Consider the following 26,313-nt stretch of genomic DNA (forward strand, 5'->3'; position numbering starts at 1 on the left):
CTGACTTAGTGAAAAATTAAACCCAAGCACTTTCAAAAATTAAAGGGAGAAAAAGAAAAAAGAAAAAGAAAAAAGACTGTTTCCTTGTCGTTTTTAAAACTTTCTTGCATCCTCTTAAACTTTTTCAATTGAATTTTTAAGTCACCATATTTTTCTTGGGTTTTTTTGTAATCTAAAGAAGATTTAACTCATCATAAGGCATTTTATTTTTGCCACATATACATAAAATCTCCCTTCATTGAACTCCTATAAGTTTGATTCTTGAGCCAGCTACAAAACTTTGCAATTTTTGCAGGCAACTCAGAAGGAACCATCATCTGGAGTACACATAGTTAATCTCACAATTTCTCTTTGATTTCTGGAGATTGCAACAGCTAGAATTTGCCTCCCATTCCTGTACTCAGCTGCTCTTCAGAGACCATCATTCCACCAAAATTCTCCACAGAAATTCCTAATTCCCCATCAGAAACTCACATTCTCCATTGGAAGCTCCAACTTCTGGTTTTGATAATTAGAAACAATGCATAATATGAAAAAGTGAGCTTTTTATTGTAATCATATAGTAAGAGATAGCTTAGTAATTATATATGAATTTGCTACAAAAGAAATTGGAAGGTTATATTTATTTCTGTTTTTTCCTCTGCATTTTTGTCTTTTCTTCTTTTTTCTTTTGGTTTCTTTATTCTTATTAGTTTGTGGGTTTTTATATTCTCCTTAACCACGGGTGTCAAACTTGCCACGTCATGTGGCATGTCACATGACTTTTGCATTGCCAGAGCTGGTGTGGGCACAGCCTCTGTATGATGCAACCAGCCCACGAGCCGGCAGTTTGACACCCCTGTCCTTAACCCTTTTAATAAAATGTGTGTATGTGTATGTATGCGCATACACACACAGACACATACGCGCTCACACACACACACATTGCAGTATCCCTCAGTCTTCTCCAAGCTGAAAATCAACTAATTAAACATGGCATTTAGTATTGTTAACAAATGTATATTACTTTAGGCCTTCAAAACAAGATGCATATTTTAATTTTTTTCATCTGTGTAAAAAACATGACCTTATTTAATGTACAGAGCCTAGAAGCCATTTTTCATGATAACAGTTCACTTATGGAATCACATTTCCCAAGCATGAAAACCATAATAATGCACCTATTGCTCTAGAAAAAAGATATACATGTATAATAAACAACCAGACAGTTGCATTGGATAATAAGGATAGTGTTGAGCAATGCAACTCATTCACAAACACGCTTCTCACGGCTATATACAAAACTAAGGCTCTGTTCACTTTGAGCCCAATTCTCCAATCCTACAAGAGAGGCCTTATGCAAGTTTGTGATCCCAAGTTTCTATTAATTGGTCTCTCCATACATTATCTTTAGTAAAACATGCAAACCAGTGTTTGCATTTCTTGCATTGAATGAGAAGAGTACATCTTTCTCCTTCTGTCCTGGCCGCTTTTTATAGAGGCACAATTGAGAAAGTTTTAACAAACTGCATCACTGTTTGGTTTGGTGGTAGCAGAGGCTCCGATAAAAGATCCATACAGAGAGTGGTAAGGACAGCTGAGAAGATTATAGAAAGCTTGCTCTCCATTATTCAGGATACTGCTTATAAGTGCTATGTGCTTAGAGCTTGAAGCATTGTTAGAGAACCCCCATACCAACTTCACAGTCTGTTTCTGTTGCTTCCCCTCTGGGAGAAGGTTTCGACGTATTTGTAGCAAAACTATTAGATTCTGTAACAGGTTTGTTCCTTATGCCATCCATCTTATAAATTCGCAGGATTCTCCTTTTTTCGCCATGTATTCGAACCATAATGTTTTTCTGTATTATATATGTATTTGAACTATGATGGTTTTCTGTATTATATATGGATTCTCTTTTTTCACCATGTATTCGAACTATGATGGTTTTCTGTATTATATATGGGGTTATTTATGCATAATGGTATTTTTTGAGAGCTGAATGCAACAAAATTTCATTTTAATGTATGCTGATTAGTGTACATTTAAAATGTCAATAAAGATTCTATTCTGTTCTGTTCTGTTCTGTTCTAAAATCCAGCTCTTACAACTTGTTTGAAAAATAAAAAGGGAACCAACATTCTCACTTATATCCAAAAGAATCATTCTGAGACTGTGGTGGGTGGTACCCTGATAAACAAACAAATAATGCCATATATTGTCTTTTTAAATTGTATTTTCCAGACAACTTAGGAAATGCCTCCAGTATTTTTAGAACTTTTAATTTTAATTTTATTAGTCTCAGTGCCATGCAAAAAGTTACTTCAACTAAAAATATATACAATTAATTTAACCAGTATATTAAAACAGCAGGGATTAAAACAGCAGAGAGGGGTAAAGACTGTACTGTAGAACAAATACAGAAAATTAAAACTGCAAATAAAATGAATAGATCTATCTGAGAGAGAGAGGGAGGGAGGCCTTTGTCCAATGTCAAAAAAATAAAAAAGTAGATGTAAATCAGGTGTCTCCAAGTTAACCATTCCAAGGTAGGAAAATGCTACTTAGAAAGCCCAACTGTACACAAGTATTAACAGAACACATTATCACATGACACATTCAGAGCACCACCTCAAAAAGTGACTTTAAGACCCAAATGTAAACATACAAGAATAGGCATTATTTTACTATATGTTGCTTAATAGATTCAAACCTCCTATACAAATTAGGTGTTCAAGGGGAATGGAAGCCAGTGAAAGTGGAAAACCGTTATCACATGATCATAATGCCCAGTTCCACTCACTACAGTACCAGTTACATTATTAACTAAAGCTCTTTGAGAGCCAGTTTGATTAATGGTTGAAGGGACCAGGTTAGAAACCAAGAGACTATGAATTCTACTTTTTTCTTAGACATGAAGACAACTGGGGGACTTTGGGGCTAGTCATTCTCTCAGCCTCTGGAAGAAGACAGTGGCAAATTACTTCCAAAAATCTTTCCATGAAAACTGTGTGGACTTGTCCAGTTAGTTGCCATGAGTCAAAAATGGCTTAAAGATGTAAGCTTAAAAAGATCCTAAGGTTATCTGAAATAGTAAATGAGCATTTCAATATTTTATCTGAATCTAATCAAAATGGTGAGTGCCAGTCATACAGATGTTAAATAGCATGGGGATAAGAAATAAATAACAAAAGATCCCATAACACAAATGTCACAAGGTTGAGCAGAAATTTCCAGTATTTCCTGGAGGTAATCTGAGATAGCAGCAGAATCAAGACAAAGCAGTATTACCTCCAACCAACTCACACAATCTCTTCAAAATGATATTGCTATCAAAAAGTGCTGAGAATTCTGGAAGAATCAACAGGTTATGTTCCCTTGTTACTTTCCTCTGGCAGAAAAGGATATTAGTCATTGGACTATATTCAGATCTTTTTGATTCAATTACCTTTTTCCTTCTAGCTAAGAATACTTACACAATATTTCTTTGAGAAAAAATCTGCAGTAATTACAGTAATTAAAAAAGCATTAGATTAAAAATGGAAGAATAAAAGAAATCCATACATATATATATGTATCACACAGTCATACACATATATAGGCAAATGGCTGGGATGGCCAATTTGAAATTTAAAAACTAAACACCTAAAACACATCAAAATTGATGCCCCACATATGACATAGTGGACATTCCATAGGACAGACACCATCATAAAGAAGAACCATCTCTGAATCACGAAACAACAAGCTTTAGCAGAGTCCAGTAGGACTTTAAGTTTCAAGATGTTCTCTTGGAGGGTAACCCAATATTGCATGCATACAAAATGGCAGTCATGTCTATTTTATTTTTTCCCCCATAAAGTAGAACCAATGTATGTTCTTAGATGTAAACACCTTTTAATCTGTGGGCTCGTAATACACTTTCTAAATATATTCTTCTGATGTAATATGAATAATCTGTTCTAAAGAAAGTAGTGCATATTAGTAATTAGTCATAAGATCTTTGACCAACGAATCTTATTTATTCAATTTTTATGCCTGCCCACTAGCCAAGTGACTTTTAATATTATACATTTCATGTTGCAATCCAAAAAAAATAAAAGATAATGTTGATCTACCCATAAAAAATGTTCTAAGGAGTTTCCCAAATAGACGTGTCTACAGCAGGGGTAGGCAGCCTTGTTTCTTTTATTTATTATTTATTTTATTTATTTAATTAAATTTCTATACCGCCCTATTCCCGAAGGACTCAGGGCGGTATACAGGGCAGAATAAAATACAATATAAAAATAATATAGAATTAAAATACATTAAATTAATTAAGCCCAATTAAAACATTTAAAAAGCATTTAAAAAGCTAAAACCCCTTCAGTCCAGGCCTGATAGATCGAAAAACCAGGTTTTCAGGTCCCGGCGAAACGAACGCAGATCGGGGGCGGTCCTAAGTTCCACGGGTAGATCATTCCAGAGGGCAGGCGCGCCCACAGAGAACGCTCTTCCCCTAGGAATAACCTGCTGGCATTCCCTAACCGGCAGTATCCTGAGAAGGCCCTCCCTGTGGGAGCGCACGGGACGAAGGGAGCTTGATGCCGGCAGCAGGTGTTCCCTCAGATAACCTGGACCCAAGCCATTAAGGGCTTTATAGGTCATCACCAGCACCTTGAATCTCACCCGAAGGGCAACCGGAAGCCAATGCAGCTCGCGGAGTAGAGGTGTTACATGGGAGTATCGGGAAGCCCCCATCACAACTCGCGCAGCTGCATTCTGCACCAGTTGAAGCCTCCGAGTGGTCCTCAAGGGCAGCCCCATGTAGAGAGCATTGCAGTAGTCTAAACGGGAGGTCACGAGCGCATAAGTGACTGTGCGTAGGGCATCTCGGTCCAGATAGGGTCGCAACTGGCGCACCAGGCGAACCTGGGCAAAAGCCCCCCTGGGCACGGCTCCTGTATGATCTTCTAAACTGAGCCGTGAATCCAGGAGGACGCCCAAGTTGCGAGCCCTATCAACGGGGGGTAACACCTCACCCCCCATAGTTAACGATGGACAAAACTGGTTTTCCCGAGATGCCGGTATGCACAGCCACTCAGTCTTGGCAGGAGTGAGTTGGAGCCTGTTCCTCCCCATCCAAAACTGAACCGCCTCCAGGCAACGGGACATCACGTCGAGGGCATCACTGGGTTGGTTCGGGGTGGAAAGAAAAAGTTGGGTATCATCAGCGTACTGATGATACCCCACCCCGAAACCATGAATGATCTCACCCAGTGGCTTCATATAGATGTTGAACAGGAGGGGAGAGAGGACCGGCCCCTGAGGAACTCTACAAACCAGAGGCCTCGGGGCGGACCTCCGCCCTCCCGTCAACACCGACTGCGAACGGCCCAGGAGGTAGGAGGAAAACCACTGTAAAACAGTGCCCCCCACTCCCAACCCCCCGAGATGTCGCAGCAGGATACCATGGTCGATGGTATCAAAAGCCGCTGAGAGATCTAAAAGGACTAGGACAGAGGAGCAGCCCCTGTCCCGAGCCCGCCAGAGATCTTTCATCAGCGCGACCAATGCCATCTCCGTGCTGTACCCGGGCCTGAAACCCGATTGGTACGGGTCAAGATAATCAGTTTCCTCCAGGAACAGAGAAAGCTGATGCGCCACCACACTCTCAACAACCTTCGCCAAAAAGCGAAGGTTGGAGACTGGATGGTAGTTATTTAAAACAGCTGGGTCCAGGGCAGGCTTCTTGAGAAGGGGTCTCACCACCACCTCCTTCAAGGTGGCAGGAAAGACACCCTCACTCAAAGAGGCAGATATCACTGCCTGGAACCAGCCTCGTGTCTCCTCCCGAGCTGAATAAACCAGCCAGGAGGGGCACGGGTCCAATGAGCAGGTGGTAGAGCTCAGCCTCCACATAATCCTGTCCACCTCCTCGGGAGTCACAGGATCAAACTCAGTCCAGATAATACTACTCTCAAGACTGCTCGATTCCTCCCCGTCAGACTCTGCCCAGTCAGTGTCCAACCTGGTCCGAATCTGAGGAATTTTGTCCGCCAGATGCTGGCTGAACTCCTCGGCCCGCCCCTGTAAGGGCTCCTCCCTCACCTCCTGATTAAGGAGGGAGCGAGTTACCCTAAACAGGGCGGCCGGGCGATTATCTGCGGACGCGATGAGGGCCGCGAAGTGATTAGACTTCGCCGTCCTCATCGCCGCGAGATAAGACCTAATAAAAGATCTTAGCCGCAATCGGTCAGAGTCAGATCGGCTGGATCTCCAACAGCTCTCCAGACTCCGTCTCCGATGCTTCATCTCCCGTAGCTCCACAGAAAATCATGGACCTTAATGAGATCTGCACCGGGTCAGGGGTCGCAAGGGTTACAACCCGGTCAAGTGCCTCGGTGGCAGCCCTCTCCCAAGCCTCCACCAAGGCATCGGCCGGGCTGTGAGTGAGGGAGATAGGTATAGACCCAAGCGCCGTCTGGAACCATTCTGGATCCATCAGGCACCTAGGGCGGAACCACCTGGTCGGCTCCGCAGCCCAGCAGCGAGGGGTAGCATATTGGAAGACCAGCCGCAGGAGGTGATGATCGGACCATGACAGGGGGACAATATTTGGCGAGCCCCCTTCCAGATCATCAAACCACTGGCCAGATAGAATAACCAGGTCGAGAGTGTGACCCCCTCCATGGGTCAGACTCTGAATTATCTGGGTCAGGCCCATGGCCGCCATGGAGGCCATGAACTCCCGAGCTAATTCTGATGACCCGCCCAGGGATGGAAGGTTGAAATCACCCAGAACCATAAGTCTGGGAAATTCAACCATCAGCCCTGAAAGGGTGTCGAGAAGCCCGGGCAGGGCCGTTGCAACACAGCTGGGCGCCAGGTATGTCAGCAACAAGCCCAACTGAACCCCAGAGCCAAACCTCAGGAGGAGCGACTCACTCCCACCAATCTGTACGACAGTGGTCTCCCGCAGATATAAGGTCTCCCGTATAACCACCGCCACACCTCCGCTCCTACCCTGAGCCTGAGGCTGGTGTAGCACACAGAAACCAGGAGGGCAAAGATCAGTCAGAGGGACACCTCCCTCTGGGCCCAACCAGGTTTCCGTAATGCATGCCAGATCCGCGCGTTCCTCCTCGATCAAAATTCGGATGAGGGGAGCTTTGTTCACCACAGATCTGGCATTAAAATACACCAGTCTAAGCTCAGGGACCCGATCTCCCTCACCCCCGGATAAACAGGTAGCAACCGGAGGGTTGGAGCACGCTACCGCTTGAAAACAGCGGGGGCATAATCCCAGACGTTGGTATGTCCCTCCGTGCAACCTCCTGCTGCCATTCCCAAGTCCCATGACTCGTGGACTTCAACTCCCACCCATGGCTGGCTCAGGAATTCTGGGAGTTGAAGTCCACGAGTCATAAAAGAGCCAAGGTTGCCTATTCCTGGTCTAAAGCCCATTGGGACCCTCCCTCGTCACCCTTGCCCCATCCAGGTTCCATGAACAGTCCCATGAACAGATCAACAGGGAACCCGAAATGGTAAACCAAATTATGAATCACAGTGGCCAAACTAAGCCCTTCTAAGAATGAGCATAACTAACATACTAGCTTCAGCCAGTAGCAGTACTCCTAGTCACAGAGATTATTTAAATTATTCATCAAAACAGAGAATCTAGGAGCAAAATTAGAGTATGATTCTGTTCCTTCAGATAGGACACAAATCCCTCTAATCAAATGTTGGATAAGGTCTCTCTGGCCATTTCATCTGTGCAATGCAATGTTTCTGATTTTTATCTTTATTCCTCACATATGAAACTGTGCTATTTCAAAGAGTTGACAAAGGCATAATAGGTGTTGCTAACTTATTTAAATGATCAGTTCACCCTAATTGTCAGCATTCTTACAGTAATTCTGATTCTATTAGCTTTAAGTAATACATACATAGCAAGCCCAGTAAACAATACATACATACACTATTCAAATTCTCAACAGCTGTACAACTATTAAAAAGATACATTTGAGTGCTGAAATTTTGAGAAGATGCAGATCCTACAATAATACTATGGAAACAACAGATGGCCTGAAAAGTATTCATCTGTGCACCTTTGCCCCATCCCTTTTCATTATAGAACTTAGAACAAGACTTGTATTTGCCCAGCACCCATGGTTTCCTTTATGAATATAATATAGGGCCTCTGTGCAAAAAATACTCCATTTCTTTGCATACCAGCCATACATATATATAGAGAATGGTAAATGCCCATTAGTACTACATATAAAAAATGCTTGCACTATGTAATTTGTATTATACAGAGATGTATTTAGAGAGTCTTGCATTCCCATTGTTACAATACAAAACATTCAGTTTTCACTCCTTTTTCTTAGCAGTGCTATACAGTGCTGAAAAATTCTATTTAAGCACAAAGAGAGGTTGTAAATATGCTTGTACCTTAATAGTCAAATATTGATGTTTTAATCTTTTAATTGACAAAGTCCAAGAGGTTTTTTTTCTAATGAAATATGAAGATATGAAGGAAGAGGGGCATTTAGCTGAAACACCACTAAGGTAAACATAACGTGGGAAACATCAGGATATGCTATTTTAGAAGAAAATCAGATTTTAAAAATTGTTCCCAAACTATATGTTTCTTGTATGCTCAAGGTCACTGGCAAATTCAAAGGTAACACAAAGCCACATTCCTGCCTTCCAATATAAAAGGCAATGGCTATTTCATAAATACTATTATGCACAGTAGAATGAAATACCACATTTGGACAGTAAATGCTTTTAAATTCAGAAGTGCAAAACAAAAAGGTTTAATTCTTTTTGTGTAAATAGCAAAGGCTTGATGTGCTTACCTGCTGGCATTCTAATTGAATCAGCTATCAAAGATTTAAATTTCTGAAGACCAATCACTGCAATTAGCCTTGATTTAATTTCCTGCAAATAATTTCTGCTTTGCAGATTTGTGGCTCTGTAAAAAAAAAAAAGCAGAGACCAAACATTAGGAACCACTGGACATTTACTTTTATGGAAAATGTAGAATTCATATTTGAAATGCTGTCATCTCAAAGCATATAATCATGCTAAAGAAAGCTTTAGCATGGAGAAGTGAGCACAAGTACCGTATTTTCCGGCGTATAAGACGACTGGGCGTATAAGACGACCCCCTACATTTCCTGTTAAATTATAGGGTTTGGGCTATACTCGCCATATAAGACTACCCCTCTTCCAACGCACACCAAATAAAAATTTAAAACCATCAGATTTGATTTTAATATGGTAATTTTAATTCAAATGCTTATGACATGCAGGTGCTTAGTAGGAAAACTGTCACTTATAAACATAAGGCTGTTTGTCATCAAACATGTAAACATAAAACAGTGCAAGTGGATTAAACAACAACAACAACAACAATAATAATAATAATAATAATAAGAAGAAGAAGAAGAAGAAGAAGAAGAAGAAGAAGTAGTAGTAGTAGTAGTAGTAGTAGTAGTAGTAGTAGTAGTAGTTGGAGGGGACCTTGAAGGTCATCTAGTCCAACCCCCTGCTAAGGCAGGAAACCCTATACCATTTCAGACAAATGGCTGCCCAGTCTCTTCTTAAAAACTTCCAGTGTTGGAGCATTCACCACTTCTGGAGGCAGGTTGTTCCACTGGTTAATTGTTCTAACTGTCAGGAAGTTTCTCCTTAGTTCTAGGTTGCTTCTCTCCTTGACTAGTTTCCATCCATTGCTTCTTGTCCTGCTTTCAGGTGCTTTGGAGAATAGCTTGGCTCCCTCTGCTTTGTGGCAGCCCCTGAGATATTGGATCACTGCTATCATGTCACCCCTCACCCTTCTCTTCGTTAAGCTACACATACCCAATTCCAGCAACCGTTCCCTATTTTCCTAATTCACTTTTTCACTTTTCCTAATTCACTCTAAAGCTTTCCCTGCACAGAGCCTTAAATAACACCAGCTGCCTGCAATTAGTGCAGGTTCGCATCCCACCAGGCTCAAGGTTGACTCAGCTTTCCATCCTTCCAAGGTAGGTAAAATGAGGACCCAGATTGTTGGGGGCAATAAGCTGACTTTGTAATAATGCTGCTTGGGGGGGGGTGAAAGCCCTAATAAACAGGCATATACACAGAATGAAGGCTATTGCTAAGCACATTGATTTGTGCTTTAAATTGTAAGCCACCCTGAGTCTTCGGAGAAGGGCAGGATATAAATGGGATTTTAAAAAAAAGACCAAATGGGAGATCCGCTCCAGGTTTTCCAGCCAGCCCGCCCAGTTCCTGAGTCAAATGTGACCTTAGAGCTAAGCCGCTGCTCTGGCTGCTGCCTTCCCCACCTGCCTTTCAAGTTGGGATATACTACAGCTGCTCTTCAACTTTAGAAGGAAAGACACCCAGACCCCAGCCTGTAAAAAATCACAGACTGCAGCTTCTTCTCCAATTGGTCCCGCTTTCCCTGCGCAGACTAAATGGGAGATCCGCTCCAGGTTTTCCAGCCAGCCCTGTCCCTAAATTTTCAGCACCCGGCGTATAAGACGACCCCTGACTTTTGAGAAGATTTTCATGGGTTAAAAAGTAGTCTTATACGCCGGAAAGTACGGTAGTCAATATATCAGGAAAGTACAGAAAGTAGATCATAGGAGAGAAACAGGAATAGCTAAAACAAAACCCAAACAAGATGCTAATTGTTTCAGCCTCTTAATACATTTTAAAAATATGCTAACAAATCAGTGATGTCAAACATATGAGAAAGTTATTATTTTAACTACTTATTTCCTTCCAACCCTCACCTTTTCAATAGCAAAGCTAAATTGAGAATGCTAACCGTTTTAAAAAAATAGCAAAATGCAGTTCTCAACAAATTCCTTCATTTAACAGTGTGTGATTCTAAAACAAGCTAAGAAATAGCTTAAAACTGGGCCATTTCCCAACAAGCAGTGAACTTCTTTAAAAAGTTTAAGGAACACTGCTCTATATTGCTAGTCCATTTCGTGTACGTTTCCTTAACACAGTATGCTGAACCTACCTTGCAAAGAGCGTGTCATGTGATCCATAAACAGAGATTATAGGACACAGAAGTAAAAGTTGTGACACAATTAGAGCTTTAGACAGTGCTCCATGGGAGAAAACTTTAAACTATGTTACAGCTCAAAAGAGACTGGCAAGCCTGCAAAATGCACTTTAAACTATTACCTGGATTAAGAGATTTCTTAATAACAGGGTTGGAAGGGATCTTGGAGGTTTTCTAATTCAATCCCCTATTTCAGCAGGGAACCCTATACTATATATGTCTTGCTAGACCACAGGTCTGCAACCCGTGGCTCCGGAGCCGCATGCGGCTCTTTCAGCCATCTCCTGCGGTTCCCAGTCCTCTGCCATGTGCAGTCCAAAAAAAAAAGTGGGACTAAAAAAGTTCAACCAATCAATTCAAATATGCAGGGTAGGTGCATATCTCGCCTTGGCTCCACTCTTCAGTCAAACCCTGTTCTGCGCATGCGTGCATGTACATGCATGTGCACACATTTTTTGCGGCTCCCAGTTTTTCCTTTTGTGAGGGAACCGGTTCCGAGTGGCTCTTTCACTGTTTCAGGTTGCTGACCCCTGTGCTAGACCATATTCTTAACAAAGAGTAAACTCTGAAAAATCTTCCTGCACTCACTTCTCCCTAATCTTAGGTATATAGAAAAGTTATTTAAGCCACCTATTTTCAAAAGCAAGAAGATTTCCATCAAATATCTATTACAGTCATAAAGTATCATAAGGAAGCTGGGGTACAGTCAACTAAAAAGCACAGAATCATGAGTTTTTTAATAGGGAATCTTGCTGTTACCATCTTATATTTACAAATGATCTCCAAAAATACTAATCAATTATTTGAAAGAAATATATTTTAACAGGTATAATGAATGTTTACATGCAAACATTTTATTTATTTAAAACAATTATATAGCCACCCCCATCTTATGTCAAACTCTGGGCAGTTCCCAACCAACAATTAAAACAACATCAATAATAATACATCATAATACATACATACAGGTAGGGGAATGGGACAACTTGCCACAGCCAACTTGCTGCAGCCAACTTGCCATGGCCAACTTGCCATAGCCAACTCACCATAGCCTACTTGCTGTGGGACAACTCACCACAGCCAACTTGCCATTCGACAACTCACTGCAGAACAATTTAACAATTCTATTTAATTATTTAAAATAAATTTAAAAAATAATTAATTTTTGTCGATCACATTTCATTCTATCCCTCCTTTTCCACCAGTTCTTTGTTATTGGTGTAACTTTTGTCCAGCAACGAGTTGTCCTGTGTTGAGTTGTCCTGTGGCAAGTTGGCCATGGCGAATTGTCATAGACCCATACAGGTAGTCGTTAAGTTATGGCCATTTATTTAATAACAGTTCAAAGTTACAACAGCACTTGGTAAAAGTGATTTATGATCTGTTCTCAAAATTACATCTCTTCCTTGTTATGGCCAGCCAACATTAAACCTCTTCAAGTCATGTCAAAGACAAGTGCTGTTTGCCCAAATCTGAAACCTCAGGACTAAAACCTCCAGCACTCCATTCTGCAGTTCCCAGGCTATCTTCCAATTACAATTACCAAAAAAAATCACTGGTCTAGTTTCCCACTGTTTTGAAGCAAGATTATTTTAAAAGGAATACCATCCCCAATTGAGAGCAAAATCCGTAAAATGCTGGCTCTGTCCACTCTGCGCCATCACTCTATCCAATTTAGTCTTTGTCCTCCAAAAACACAATGTGCTAAAAGCTGCCTGTCTCTATCTTAAACATCTCTCTTCAGGCAAGCAAAGATTAATTGATATCCAGTGCTTCTTGTCTCTAGTTTTTTGCCTCAACTGTGCCACATGCTCAATTGTTCCTTTCCCCACTGAAAGTCCACTTCTGCTTTGATCTCTACCTGCAGTGCCCTGCTCAGCCAGATGTCAATTTTCCAGAGGACCATCTTCACACATCATGCTGTAATCCATGTGCATTTTAATGCCTCAGCAATATCCACCCCAGAAACATTCAGGCCACTGTTATATAGATCCAAACAAACCTGGGGAAATACTTTTTGATGGACAGGGATGGTTGGCTGGCTTCAGTGATTATAAATGGGCTTTAATACCATAATTATTTTCCTTTCCTGGCATCATTAGAAGCCATCCCAATTATAATAACAGCGCAGACTGCAACACCATTTTCCCATAAGCCTGACAAATCTACAATGTACTCCCAGTACTATATTGTAGCTCAAAGTGAATGCAAAAGCAGAGGCAGAATGAAGTTCATATAAAAATAAAGGGATATGTGAGCTCAGGAAATCAAAATCTTTGTAAAACTACTCTAGATAATAACTGATTAGCTCATTGACATAAATAAATGAGTTCAAGAAGAATGCTTTGTGTGTAAAGTTGCTTCAGCTCACAATGGGGTATTTGTGCAATCAAATGATGTCTTTTGACATCAACAGAACAAAAACTAATATATAAATCTTGAACAAGGTGAATTAATTTATAGATATTTCCTAATCACCCACCAATATTCATGGTGAGCAATATGATGCCTCTCGACACTTTTGTGAATGCATATTTCCTTTTGCATCACTACTCGACAGATTCATTTAAAACAAAAAATAACTTTACTTTCAGGTGGCTATGAGCACCTCAAAATGAAATGCTGAGGCACCAAAATCAGCAATATGGTGATGGTGGATAGTGAAAACTAGTGTCGGCTTTGATACATTCCTCACTACATCAGGAAAACAAAGGAAAATAAGAAAGGAATATTTTATCGATCCCAAAGCACAAAACAATCCAAAACCTATTCACATTTTCTCTGTCTGGCTTTTGGGAAGGCTTGGAGTTGGAAACAAGATATGTGGAAAACTGGGGTTGACTCCAAAGAGGAACTCTGTTAGATGGATCTTGACAGACTTGAACACTGGGCCCTATCTAACAAAATGAAATTCAGTGTAGAGAAAAGTAAAGTCTTACACTTAGGCAAGAAAAAACAAAAGTACACATATAGATTGGGTGAAACCAGGCTTAATAGCAGTAACTGTGAGAGAGATCTTGGAATCTTAGTGGACAATCAATTAAATATGAGTCAACAGTGTGTGGCAGCAGCCAAAAAAGCCAATGCAATCCTAACTTGCATTAACAGAGGGATTCAGTCAAGATTGCGTGATGTACTAATATCATTCTATAAAGCCTTACTAAGACACCTAGAATACAGTTTTGTATCAGTTTTGGCCACCACGCTATAAAAAAGATGTTGAGAATCTAGAAAAAGTGCAGAGAAGAGCAACAAAGATGGTGAGGGGACTGGAAGCTAAAACCTATGAAGAACGGTTACAGGAACCGGGCATAGCTAGTCTAGTGAAGAGAAGGACCAGGGAAGACATGATAGCAGTGTTCCAATATTTGAAGGACTGTCACAGAGAGGAGGGGATCAACCTATTTTCCAAAGCACCTGAAGGCCAGACAAGGAATAGCGAATGGAAACTGAACAAAGAAAGATTCAGCCTAGAAATTAGGAGAAATTTTCTGACAGTGAGAACACTCAATCAATGGAACAGATTGCCTTTAGAAGCTGTGGGAGCTTCATTACTGGAAGCTTTCAAGAAGAAAGAGACTGGATTGCCATCTGTCAGAAATGGTGTAGGGTCTGCTGCTTGGGTGGGGGATTGGACTAGATGACCTACAAGGTTCCTTCCAACTCTGTTACTCTGTATCTGTATCAAATAGCCTTTGTGTGATACTGCTTATGACTCTTCCTCAAAATTCTAAATGTGTCTATCTGTGGTTATCTGCCAACTTGTTGCTGTTTGCTTGGCAGGACTTTATTTATTATATATATTCCACACTTACCAACAATATCTCTCCTAGCCTAATCTGCAGCAATTTATACATTTATAATTAAAAAATGAAATAGCACTGTAGCTCAAACACATTACTAGTTTAATATAAATAAAATGTGAATATCAAAATTCTAAATATTTTTTATTTATTTCTTAGTACTCCCTCTTTGTTTTTGCCCAAACAACTCTGTGAGATAGATAGGGTTCCAGGCCAGTGAAAGAGATTTCATAGGGAAGGTCTATGTTTAACTCTCTAGATCTAATCCAAAGCCTTCACTGCTTTCTAAGTATTGAAACAATTCAACTTTGCCAAGTCTATCTAAGAACACAAAACGGTATAAACCAAGGCAAAAATAATTCCCACAAAAGTACATTTTTCTATACCATAATTGTAATCAAATGCTTTCTGGGAATTTCTAAACTTCATTTTTCCAGTAACTCATCAATGAAAATCAGCAGGGATCTCTATAAATGTAAAACTTTTCCCCAGCACAATGTAATCTACTCTGCTGATGACAGATAAATCAAGCTGTATCCTGGCTGACATCATTCTTAAGTTCTTAAATATTAATGAATTCTAAACCAACAAAAACAAAAAAGCCATTAGTAAGTTTATTAAGCAGTTCAGTGTGCTTTTAGTATCATCCCTTAGTTTCAGAATGGTGGGAATCAGGTCCCAGCTCTACAGGGGACAGGTTCTTGAATTGTGGGGTCACAATCAAATTTTGCATGTAGAATAAAATTGTTATCAGGAGCTGTTACCATTTTGACTGGATAAGTTGGGAGCAAAGTCATTTTTTGCTATTACAGTACATTGTAATAAAAGTAAAGCTGATCCAAAAAATCTGGAACAAAAAAAATCAGTATGGTAATCTCAAAAGAAAGAACCAGATTTTATGAAGGAGGCAAAACTAAGCATATTCATCCTTTCCATTTAAGTAAGGTTTAATTTTGTTTTATTGTTTTTTCCAATTCAAATGATCATGATATAAAGTTCTGTCTTGCAAGTTTCTATCAATTTTATTTTAAATACGCCAATATTTTATACTTTAATTTTAATCCTTTATTCACTTCTTACCAAGCCTAACCCTCATAAATTAATTAGTTTTATTTATAAACTAGTCATACAACTTCCTTTAATATTTCAGTTAATCTCAGCACTCAAAATTTTTTTTGGGGGGGAAATGTGCTGTATGTCCTCAAGAATCAGGGTAAAGTAATAATTTTAAGGAACTAAGTCTCTACTGCTATTGTCCTCTACTTCCAGAGCACTGTAAGAGAAGATAAATGAATTCCTTAGGCAATTTTGTTTAGTGCAGATGCATTATTTTTCCTATTGTGGGGGAGGTCAGAGATAAAGGAGATATGAGAAAGGAGTAGAATCATGAGAAGGAAGCTAGAGGCAAGAAAGATATTAACAGATGAGCATACCAGCATGAAAAAAGATGGTCACCCAAAGATTACTTTTCTCATGGGGGAGAAAAACCTAAAGCATGTGTTATTTTCACAGGATTTAAAAGACCACATACAGTGAACAGAAACTCAGTAATATTAGATTTAATATTAGAATTAGATCACAGCTGCTTCTTACAGTTAACTTTTAACTAGTTAAACTCTCTTCACTTTATTAAATACCACACTATTAGCTAACCAAATGCCTAAACATTTTTTGTCTATGTCTCTAATACTCTAAAACAAATGGTATTGATCCATACATAGCCTGATAGAATACAACATGTTTACTTTATTCCAGGAAAAAGTTCAAAATGGACACAAGAACCACTTTAAGAAGAAAGGTCAGAACATTTAATTTCCTAAATACCTGTGTCTGCAGGCACAGGCTGTAGTTCTCTTCCTCCTAAGGTTTTCAAGATCTGATATGATTATAAGGACAGAAAGTTATAATGAACAGGTCACTTTGACCAGCTGTATTGATCTAAGTAGATATTCCCATTGGCATGGAGTCTCTGGATTGCCGCAATATACAAAGAGTTGATTACTCATCTATCGTATTGGTTTAGGAAGAAAGTCAAAGTCATAATGACCCTGTATTGTAACATAAGTTAGGCATGTAAGTCAGTGGCTACTATTAAGAGTAGCCACCTACACTACCAATAGATAGCCCACAATGACCAATCAAATGTCTAAAGAAGTTCACACACAGCACATGAAGGATTTGGAAAATTCTTGCATTTTCACAGCAGCTAGGAATAAACCACAAGTTTAAAATACAATTTTTTAAACTAAGCTTGCTATGTTGTCTTCATCTTATCTGGTGATAGTTAATGCCATAAGTTAACCATAAGCCATAGAGTGCTGCTTTACTTATTCTAAATCTAGTGCTATGAGTATAAAAAAACTCCTTTTGGTACTCTATGCATTTATTAATGGCAAAAATGTTAAAAAGCATGTCACTCTATGCATAATTTTATCCATTCTCTTTTCTTTTTTTTCCTTGTTTCCTTTTATGCCAGCAATTCAATGGACATCTAACTGAATCAAAAGCCATGGTGGCACAATGGTTAGTACTGCAGGCTAATTCTATTGACTAACGATTGCCAACAGTTTGGCAGTTTGAATCTCACCAGTTCAAGGTTGACTCAGTCTTCCATCCTCCAGTAAAGGTCAGTAAAACGAGGACCCAGATTGTTGGGGGCAATATGCTGACTCTGTAAACCACTCAGAGAGGGTTGTAAAGCACTGTGACGTGGTAAGTAAGTCTAAATGCTATTGAGTGCTATTGCTATTCAAAACAGTGTCCTGGTCAGGCCACGAGTTAAACTTAAGATTATGCAGGATACTCGTGAAAGAGGTGGTCTTAAAATGCCTAACTTTAAATTATATTATGAAGCTGCTGCGTTAGCAGGTATAAGTGATTGGATTAATTTGACACAAGAGAGATTATTAAATCTTGAGGGCCACGACTTGCTGTTTGGCTGGCATGCATATTTGTTGTATGATAAGAAGGTAGATAATGTGTTTAGAGTGCATATTTTAAGACAGGCTTTGTTGAGAGTTTGGAAGAAGTACAGACATAAGTTAGATTGTAAGATACCATTGTGGGCAATTCCAAAACACGCAATAGAAAATATACATGCTGGTTTCAAACATGATGTGACTACGTACAAGGAGATTTTAAGCTTGGAAAGAAATGTTTGGTGTTTGAAGCCATATACTCTCTTGCGAGACGAGAAGATTGTTCAAAATTGGTTTCAATATACTCAGCTACGGGCCAGGTGGAAAGAAGATCAGAAAAATGGTTTTACAATGACTGATGAAAATCTGATGAAGCAAATTAGAAATCAGGGACCAGCACATATTAAACGGATATATCTTGCATTGATAGAGATTGATTCAGAAACAGAACTCGTTAAGGATTGTATGATAAAATGGGCCCAAAACATCCAAGAAGTTATTACAATGGACACGTGGGAAAAGATTTGGGTGAGGAACGTAAAATTTACACAAGCTCAAAACTTAAGAGAGAACTTTTATAAAATGTTTTATAGATGGCATTTAGATCCTAAAAAGCTTGCAACTATGTATCCGAACTATCAGCCAAAATGCTGGAGATGTGGAGATGAAGATGCAACATATTTTCATGTATGGTGGACTTGTAAAAAGATCAAGGTTTTTTGGATAAAAATTTGGTGGAATATGCAGAAGATTTTTAAGCAAAGGATAGAGTTTTGTCCGCAACTCTTTTTGTTGGGAATAATTACGGATGCTACGGTTGTGGACACTAAGTTGATGTTAAATTTAATTACGGCAGCAAGACTTTTGATAGGTCAGTATTGGAAGAAAGAGGAACTGCCGACCATAGAAGAGTGGACTTTAAAGGTCTCCGACCTGGCAGAGATGGCGAAGATTTCGGCCTATTTGAAAGATCACTCGCAAGAACGTTATATTATGGAATGGAGAAAATGGATTGAGTTTGTCCAGAACAAGTATAGGGTTAAGAAGTTTCATGTAGCATTTGAATAAGTCTTCTTTCTTTTTTCTTTTTCTATTTTAGTTTCTTTATATATATTTAATATTATTAAGGTTTGTCTTATCCTATATAAGCTAGAGAGTGATGGATTTTAGAGTTTATGGTTGTTAGTATATGGTTGTTTATGATTGCTTTTTTTATATATACCTTGTATTTAGCTCTGGGAAGTCGGGGGGGAGGGGGGGAGGGGGTAGAGGTAGGGGGGGAGGGAGGAGGGAGGGGGAGGGGGGATTCTTAAAGAAAAATTGTATGTTAAAACTTTTCAATAAAAAAAACAGTGTCCTGGTCACGTTATCTGGCTTAAAATGGCTTAAAACATATAAATGGCTTAAAGCAAGGGTGCCAAACTGCCAGCCCATGGGCCAGATGCATCATAGCAAACCCGCACCCACCCCATTGCCGGCAATGGTAAAAAAGTCACGATACATCGCAACACGTCATGTGACATTGCGAGATTTATTTATTCATTTATTTATTTATTTATTTATTCGGTTTATATACCGCCCTATTCCCAAAGGACTCAGGGCGGTTTACAAGGCAAAATTTAAAAACAATCCAATATAAAATTAAAATAAATTAAATTAAGTCTAGCCACAAAAATTAAATCACAATTTAAAAACATTAAACCCCTCAGTCCAGACCAGATAGCTCAAAGAGCCAGGTTTTCAGGTCCCGGCGAAATGAACGAAGGTCGGGGGCAGTCCGGAGTTCCGTTGGCAGTTGATTCCATAGGGCAGGCGCACCCACAGAGAATGCCCTCCCCCTGTGAATCGCCCGCTGGCAATCCTTGACCGGCGGTACCCTGAGGAGGCCCTCCCTGTGGGACCGCACAGGACGATGGGAAATTGACGCTGGCAGCAGGTGCCCCCTTAGATAATCCGGGCCCATGCCATTTAGGGCTTTATAGGTCATCACCAGCACCTTGACTCTCACCCGGAGGGCAACTGGAAGCCAATGCAGCTCGCGGAGAAGAGGTGTTACATGGGAGTATCGGGAGACTCCCATCACAACTCGCACGGCTGCATTCTGCACCAGCTGAAGCCTCCGAGTGGTCCTCAGGGGCAGCCCCATGTAGAGAGCATTGCAGTAGTCTAAATGAGAGGTCACGAGCGCATGAGTGACCGTACGCAGGGCATCCCGGTCTAGATAGGGCCGTAACTGGCGCACCAGGCGAACCTGGGCAAAAGCCCCCCTGGCCACGGCTCCTATATGATCTTCCAAACTGAGCCGTGAATCCAGGAGGACACCAAGTTGCGAGCCCTATCAATGGGGGGGTAACACCTCACCCCCCATAGTTAACAATGGAAAAGATTGGTTAGTCTGAGATGCCGGTATGCACAGCCACTCAGTCTTGGTAGGATTGAGACGAAGCCTGTTTCTCCCCATCCAAACCCGGACCGCTTCCAGGCAACGGGACATCACGTTGAGGGCATCACTGGGTTGGTTCGGGGTGGAAAGAAAAAGCTGGGTATCATCAGCATACTGATGATACCCCACCCCGAAACCACGAATGAGCTCACTCAGCGGCTTCATATAGATGTTGAACAAGAGGGGAGAGAGGACCGACCCCTGAGGAACTCTACAAACGAGAGGCCTCGGGGCGGACCTCTGCCCTTCCGTCAACACCGACTGCGAACGGCCCAGGAGGTAGGAGGAGAACCACTGTAAAACAGTGCCCCCCCACTCTCAACCCCCTGAGACGCCGCAGTAGGATACCATGGTTGATGGTATCAAAAGCCGCTGAGAGGTCTAATAGGACTAGGACAGAGGAACAACCCCTGTCCCGAGCCCGCCAGAGATCATTCACCAGCGCAACCAATGCCATCTCCGTGCTGTACCCGGTCCTGAAGCCCAATTGGTATGGGTCCAGATAATCAGTTTCCTCCAGGAACAGAGGGAGCTGAAGTGCCACCACGCTCTCAACCACCTTCGCAAGAAAGCGAAGGTTGGAGACTGGACGATAGTTGTTCAAAATAGCTGGGTCCAGGGCAGGCTTCTTGAGGAGGGGCCTCACCACCGCCTCCTTCAAGGCGGCAGGGAAGGTACCCTCCCTCAAGGAAGCAGTTATTACTGCCTGGAACCAGCCTCGTGTCTCCTCCCGGGCTGCATATACCAGCCAGGAGGGGCACGGGTCCAATAAACACGTGGCGGAACTCAGTCTCCTCATGATCCTGTCCACCTCATCTGGGGTCACAGGATCGAATTCACTCCTCTAGCTTAAAGCTTATATCAAATTGAGTTGGAACAGTTCCCTCATCCCAGCCTCTCCATGGTCATCATTATTGTCCACTTGAGAACAAATGTGATTGTTTTTGCAACATGTGACTTTAAAAATGAACAATGATATTGCTAATGGAAGACAGAATGGTATGTTTCCATCAAAAGAAACTATTTCCACAGAGAAAACTTGGATTTAATCTCTGTGCACCTCTGAGTTTATTTGAGAGGCACAAGGGAAAGGAGAGATTCCCAATACATGAACAGTAATTAACATATTAAATTCTACCCCCATCTCTTTCAAAAGCTATATTGCAACAGAATGACACACTATCAAATTACAAAATACAAGAGGGGGGAATTGAGAGCACAGTGCTTCTATCTAGCAAACAATGCTTTCTGTCTTGAAGTAAGTTGTTTCAGTATTGGGAGTAGATTCTCCTCCTGCTTCTACAAAACAGTCATTCCTGACTTCAGGCAGCCGAAGTCTCAGGAGGATACTGGTGCAACAGGTTTCGTTCCCTGCTTTTTATCATTCAGTAGTGCATTTTTCTGCTCTTGAAAAATGCCGAAGTATCAACAAGAAAAGCAAGCTATCTCTTTATTAGTTTGCAAAATATCAGCCCTTATGCCAGGCAAGGCCATTATCTGTGACTGACATAGTCAAGCACCTGATATGCCAACAAAAGTTCATCATTAATAGGCTCCACCAAGTCCATAAGTGTTCTTCTTTGCCACTTGCTGACTCGCTCAGTTCTCCTTTGTGTTTATAGGACAGCAATGGCAGCCTGTAAGACAGGGGTGTCAAACTCAATTTCATTGAGGGCCGCATCAGCATTGCGGTTGCCCTCAGGGGGCCGGGTGGGTATGGCCAGGGTGGGCGTGGCCTACTGGGTGGGCGTGGCTAGAGTGTGTATGGCCTACTGGGTGGGCATGGCCAGCTCTACATCGTTCGCATCAAGGGTGCCTATGGGGGCCTGGGCAGGAGTGGGACACATCTGGGGGTCTCTGGCAGGAGGAGGGTTTCTGGACCAGGGCCAAGGCAGTGGGGGCCGTTCCCTCACTGTTTCCAGGATGTCTTCGCGGGCCACATGAAAACACTTCGCGGGCCGGATCCGGCCCCCGGGCCTTGTGTTTGACGTGTCTGATGTAAGAGCTAGAATACCAGGATTCATTGGTGGTTCTCTGCCTAATGAAGAAAAACAGTGACAGAGAAGGGGACCCAATAAAACCAGAAAAAACAGATACAGAAAACTGTAAAGACAGACAAAAGATGAACGGTTATGCCACGACTATGAGAGACTGACTATAAATGGCAGCATTCTGCCCTCTGCCAATGATAGTGCATGCCTATCTTTTATTACACAAAAGAAAATACCACTATTCAATGGATATGCCCTCTACCCCAGGGTATTTGTGCTGGTTTTCAAATGTACATACCGTATTGCATGCAACTACCTTACATTATCCTATAAAACACAACCATAACCTTCAACAACCAAATGAAGATTGATTAACACATTCCTCTTCTGAGTCCAACAGGTTTTTTATTTCAATATCGGTTATGGGATCCATTTTCAACCTCTCATTTACTCTTAAATATATGCCTTTCCCTATTTTAAACCTACTAAGAAAGAATCTATATCCAGAGAAGTAATACTTTTGTACCTAAATGGCCAAGGCAAAAGAAAGTGTAATTTCTACATTCCAAAGACACAGCTGCACACACCTTTGTGGAGTTTCTTGCAAAAGAGCCCCAACTGGTTCAGCTTTGCTTTGAAGGGACTATTGACTCAGGTTACATAGCACATTTGTCTACCACAGCAATAAAGATTGAAATTTAACCTCAATATGCATCTATAAATGACACCACCAACAGCGGATCACCTGACTTTCTGGCAGAAAAAGCAATCTACTCAAACCAAGAGTGCCTGGAGGGATTTCTCTGCAATGAAAAGCTGCATTGAAAGTTTAAACCAGATTAATCATTCTCAAAGTAGGACCAAAGCCAAAACAAATTATCATTTCTCATCTGCTTGCCCAGTGAGAATGGGGAGCAACCTCTGACTGACTTTTCTTAGGAAGCTGGCCTATTTATTGTAACTGCACCTCTCCAGCATTTGGGCAGCTTATAAATCATTAATATATAAAATAAAATAAAGCTACAAATGCAATACACTAAACCAAGGGTAGGCAACCTCGGCTCTTTTATGACAGTCTGAGGACCCAAAGTACTTCTAAATGGCAGCCCTTATGGGACACTTCAAGACTACAGTGAAAGTGTTCATATTTATGCTTATACAAACTGCTTATCAATGGCTTTATGGAGAAAACTGTAACTGGCTTCCCCTGGATGTTTTAGTGTCCCTACGAACTCTAGAGCAAATTTCCACCAAACCATCTCCAACACCCATCTGTCCTTGTGTGTGTGTTCCAGGTGCACAAAAATTTTGGAAGTATCATTCCACCTGGGTGGTAGTGGCATTAATTTGAGAGGCCAAAAAGTTAGGATGCAGTCTCTAGAGCAAAAGAACAAAGATGGTTTTTTACATTCTTTATTTATTTATTTATTTATTTATTTATTTATTTATTTATTTGTTTGTTTGTTTTTATAAACCGCCCTTCTCCCGAGGGACTCGGGGCGGTGTACAGAATAAGGTAGGCATACAGAATGAACAATAGTGAAAACAAACAATAGTAAAATACAAACTGGGACCCCAGATTAGAGCTATCAGGCCAGGCCGGACTGCTGGAACAGATAAGTTTTTAATTCGCGCCGGAAGGTGCGGAGGTCGGGGGCCATCCGGATTTCGGTTGGTAAGCTGTTCCAGAGGGCTGGCGCACCCACCCTTTAGGGGTCAGGACGAGGATTTTTTTTTTCATCCTTGCTTTCTACTAAGATTGAGTTGATTTCTCAAATAGATTCTTCCCCAAGAATGACTTTGTTGTGAGACTGTTCTTGATTAGTGGCCTGTCTCCCACTGCCTGAGTAGTAATACCCTGTGCCCGCCATAGATATGATTCAAAAATGTAAGCACTCCATAAACATGGTTGCCATGAACTCTGCTGCTATAACTAGTTCAGTGACACTTTATCTTAGGCATTTGGCCTCTTTGTGGGGTTCTGGTAAAACAGACATGCCAAACTCGTGACGTCATGTGACGTCGCACAACGTATTGGAGCTTTTTCCCTATTGCAGGCAATGGGGTGGGCGCAGTTTCGTCATGACACGTCCGGCCACAGGCTGGAAGTTTGACACCCCTGTGATAAAAGATCCCATGTGAACACTTGTATGAAGATAATGTAGAAACAAGCTGCATCCCTGATTCCCAAAGTTGCTGCTTCACCATCTTACTTTGAAGATGATGTCCGTTCTATCTTGATTAGGTTTATAAGTGCCTCTCCAGCTCTCCTTTCTCTCTTGGCATTACCGATTTAGAAATCAGAGCTGCTACTGCCTTTATCAATATTAGGCATATGCAGCCGCTTCCTGTTCTTTCTGAATAAGAGATAACATCCTGTTCACCAACATAGAGGGTGCTGTGGGCTTGGCTAGTTCCATCAGCTCCTTATCTCTGTAAAGAAATCTGAAAAGGCCATACTAAAGTCTGTGCTGCAACATGAAGGAAATACTTAAGCAAAACCTTGCAATACCTCTGAATAACTGACTAGAGCATGTCTGGGACTGAGCTCCACACTTAATAAGTGAAGAACCTGAGAGTGAAGTAGTGGCCTTTCTCTCATTCTTTCAGCCCTCTGCCTCTGATACTACCAAGATGGATATCCATCTTCTTCCTGAGTCTCTTCACAAATTCTTCTCTTCCTTTACTCTTTTTTTATGAAAAGAGAGTCCTTTTTGCAGTGCAAACAGTGGTTTGAGTAGTCAGATGATGAAGATTGCCATCTACTTGATGGACATCTGGAAATTAGAGCAACTGATTCCTCCTATTCCTATCAGACATGAAATAGCTATTGTGCTCCATGGGTTGGTTCAAGATTATAGATATTTTGGATCTGAAGATTCATTGCTCACAAGAGTGTGGGAAGAAGGCTTGCTGGGATTCCCATATTTCACATGAGCAGAGAAGTCCTGATGGAGGCATGCTCCTCTTCTAGTCCTTGAGGCACTGTATTGGGTCCAAATAGGCTAGTAGTTCATAGTTCTCCTGTTTCTCTCAGAATCCATCTCCTCTTCTCCAACATACTTCTAGATCTGGTGTTCTTCAGTTCCCTGCTACCGTTGTGCCAATGGAATAGAAGGGGAACTGATTTAGAGTAACCAAGATTGCTAGGTGCTGCTGCAACACTTTTTCCAGCCTTCAAACCAGATCGGTTCTTTGAGTTCCTGCTGATGGCAAAGTCGGGATTAGCCTGGCTGCCACTGGGACACCAAAGTCAGTACTATCATAATTCTTTCCCCAATTGCTTTGCAATTTGCAGTCGTGGTAACTATTTCATATGGGAGAGAAAAGATTCTAAGTCTCCTGATTACCATCTGCCATGATAGTTCTACACCATTAGAAGGTTGTTACAACTGCATCATGGAGCATAAAGAGTATGGATTCCAAGCAACCCCCTTATCTGCTGTGGAATCCTTGTCTGCTCATCCATTCCTGACTCCAGTTTGATGCCTGCTTCTTTGCTCTTCTGCTTCTCTAAAGTTCTGCCACCACATAGCAGCCTCAAAGTGGTCCACCTTTTAGCTAGTGCACAGCTGCTAAAGTTGTATTCAATCATATGCTGCTTTGCTTTCACTATCTCTGATTGTTTTTCTTATTCTGAACACTAAAATTTGATATGAGGGGGGAAATTCTAGTTCTAGGCAGAGATAAGAACAAAACAAAGGAGATTCTTCCATTAAACAGACAAAAATCTTAAGTCCTGCCTTCTAGCTAGAAGATACGGTTTTAACTCTTTCTTGTAAGCTCTATCTTCAGTGACCAAGTACTGTATAAAAATTGATTACTGAGCACTGTTTGAGCTGCATGTGAAATTCTACTTACAGCTTGTAAATATATCTGTGAGTCTTCAAAGAATTACTGTAATATAAACTAATTACACACTCTGCACAGTATTTACATTATGATAGAAAATGGCCTTATCAGCAGTCATTAGCCACCACACTCCTCTCAAATCCATTTAAGGCCTTTATTTGCTTTCTTTTACAAATACTCCAGCTCTATATAATAAGTCTCCAAGGACAGGAAATAGTAAAGACACCAGAAAGACAAGAGTAGCAACTAATTCTGCACTGCATATGAG

General features: G+C 41.1%; 1 protein-coding gene across 4 annotated transcripts in view; it reads right to left on the minus strand.

Moving 5' to 3' along the window:
* NCOA1 (nuclear receptor coactivator 1) overlaps nucleotides 1–26,313 on the minus strand; it is a 304,315-nt gene that overhangs the window by 255,150 nt on the left and 22,852 nt on the right. For 3 of the 4 annotated variants that reach the window (XM_083348417.1, XM_083348415.1, XM_083348414.1), the window contains exon 2: nucleotides 8,826–8,941. The gene's annotated coding sequence lies outside the window, so the exon portion shown is untranslated. Of the gene's footprint in view, nucleotides 1–8,825; nucleotides 8,942–25,084; nucleotides 25,176–26,313 lie in introns of those variants that run through there. The other variant, XM_083348416.1, reaches the window with a different exon arrangement.

Source organism: Vipera ursinii, assembly GCF_947247035.1.
Source record: "Vipera ursinii genome assembly, chromosome: 1".
Taxonomy (NCBI): Eukaryota; Metazoa; Chordata; class Lepidosauria; order Squamata; family Viperidae; genus Vipera; species Vipera ursinii.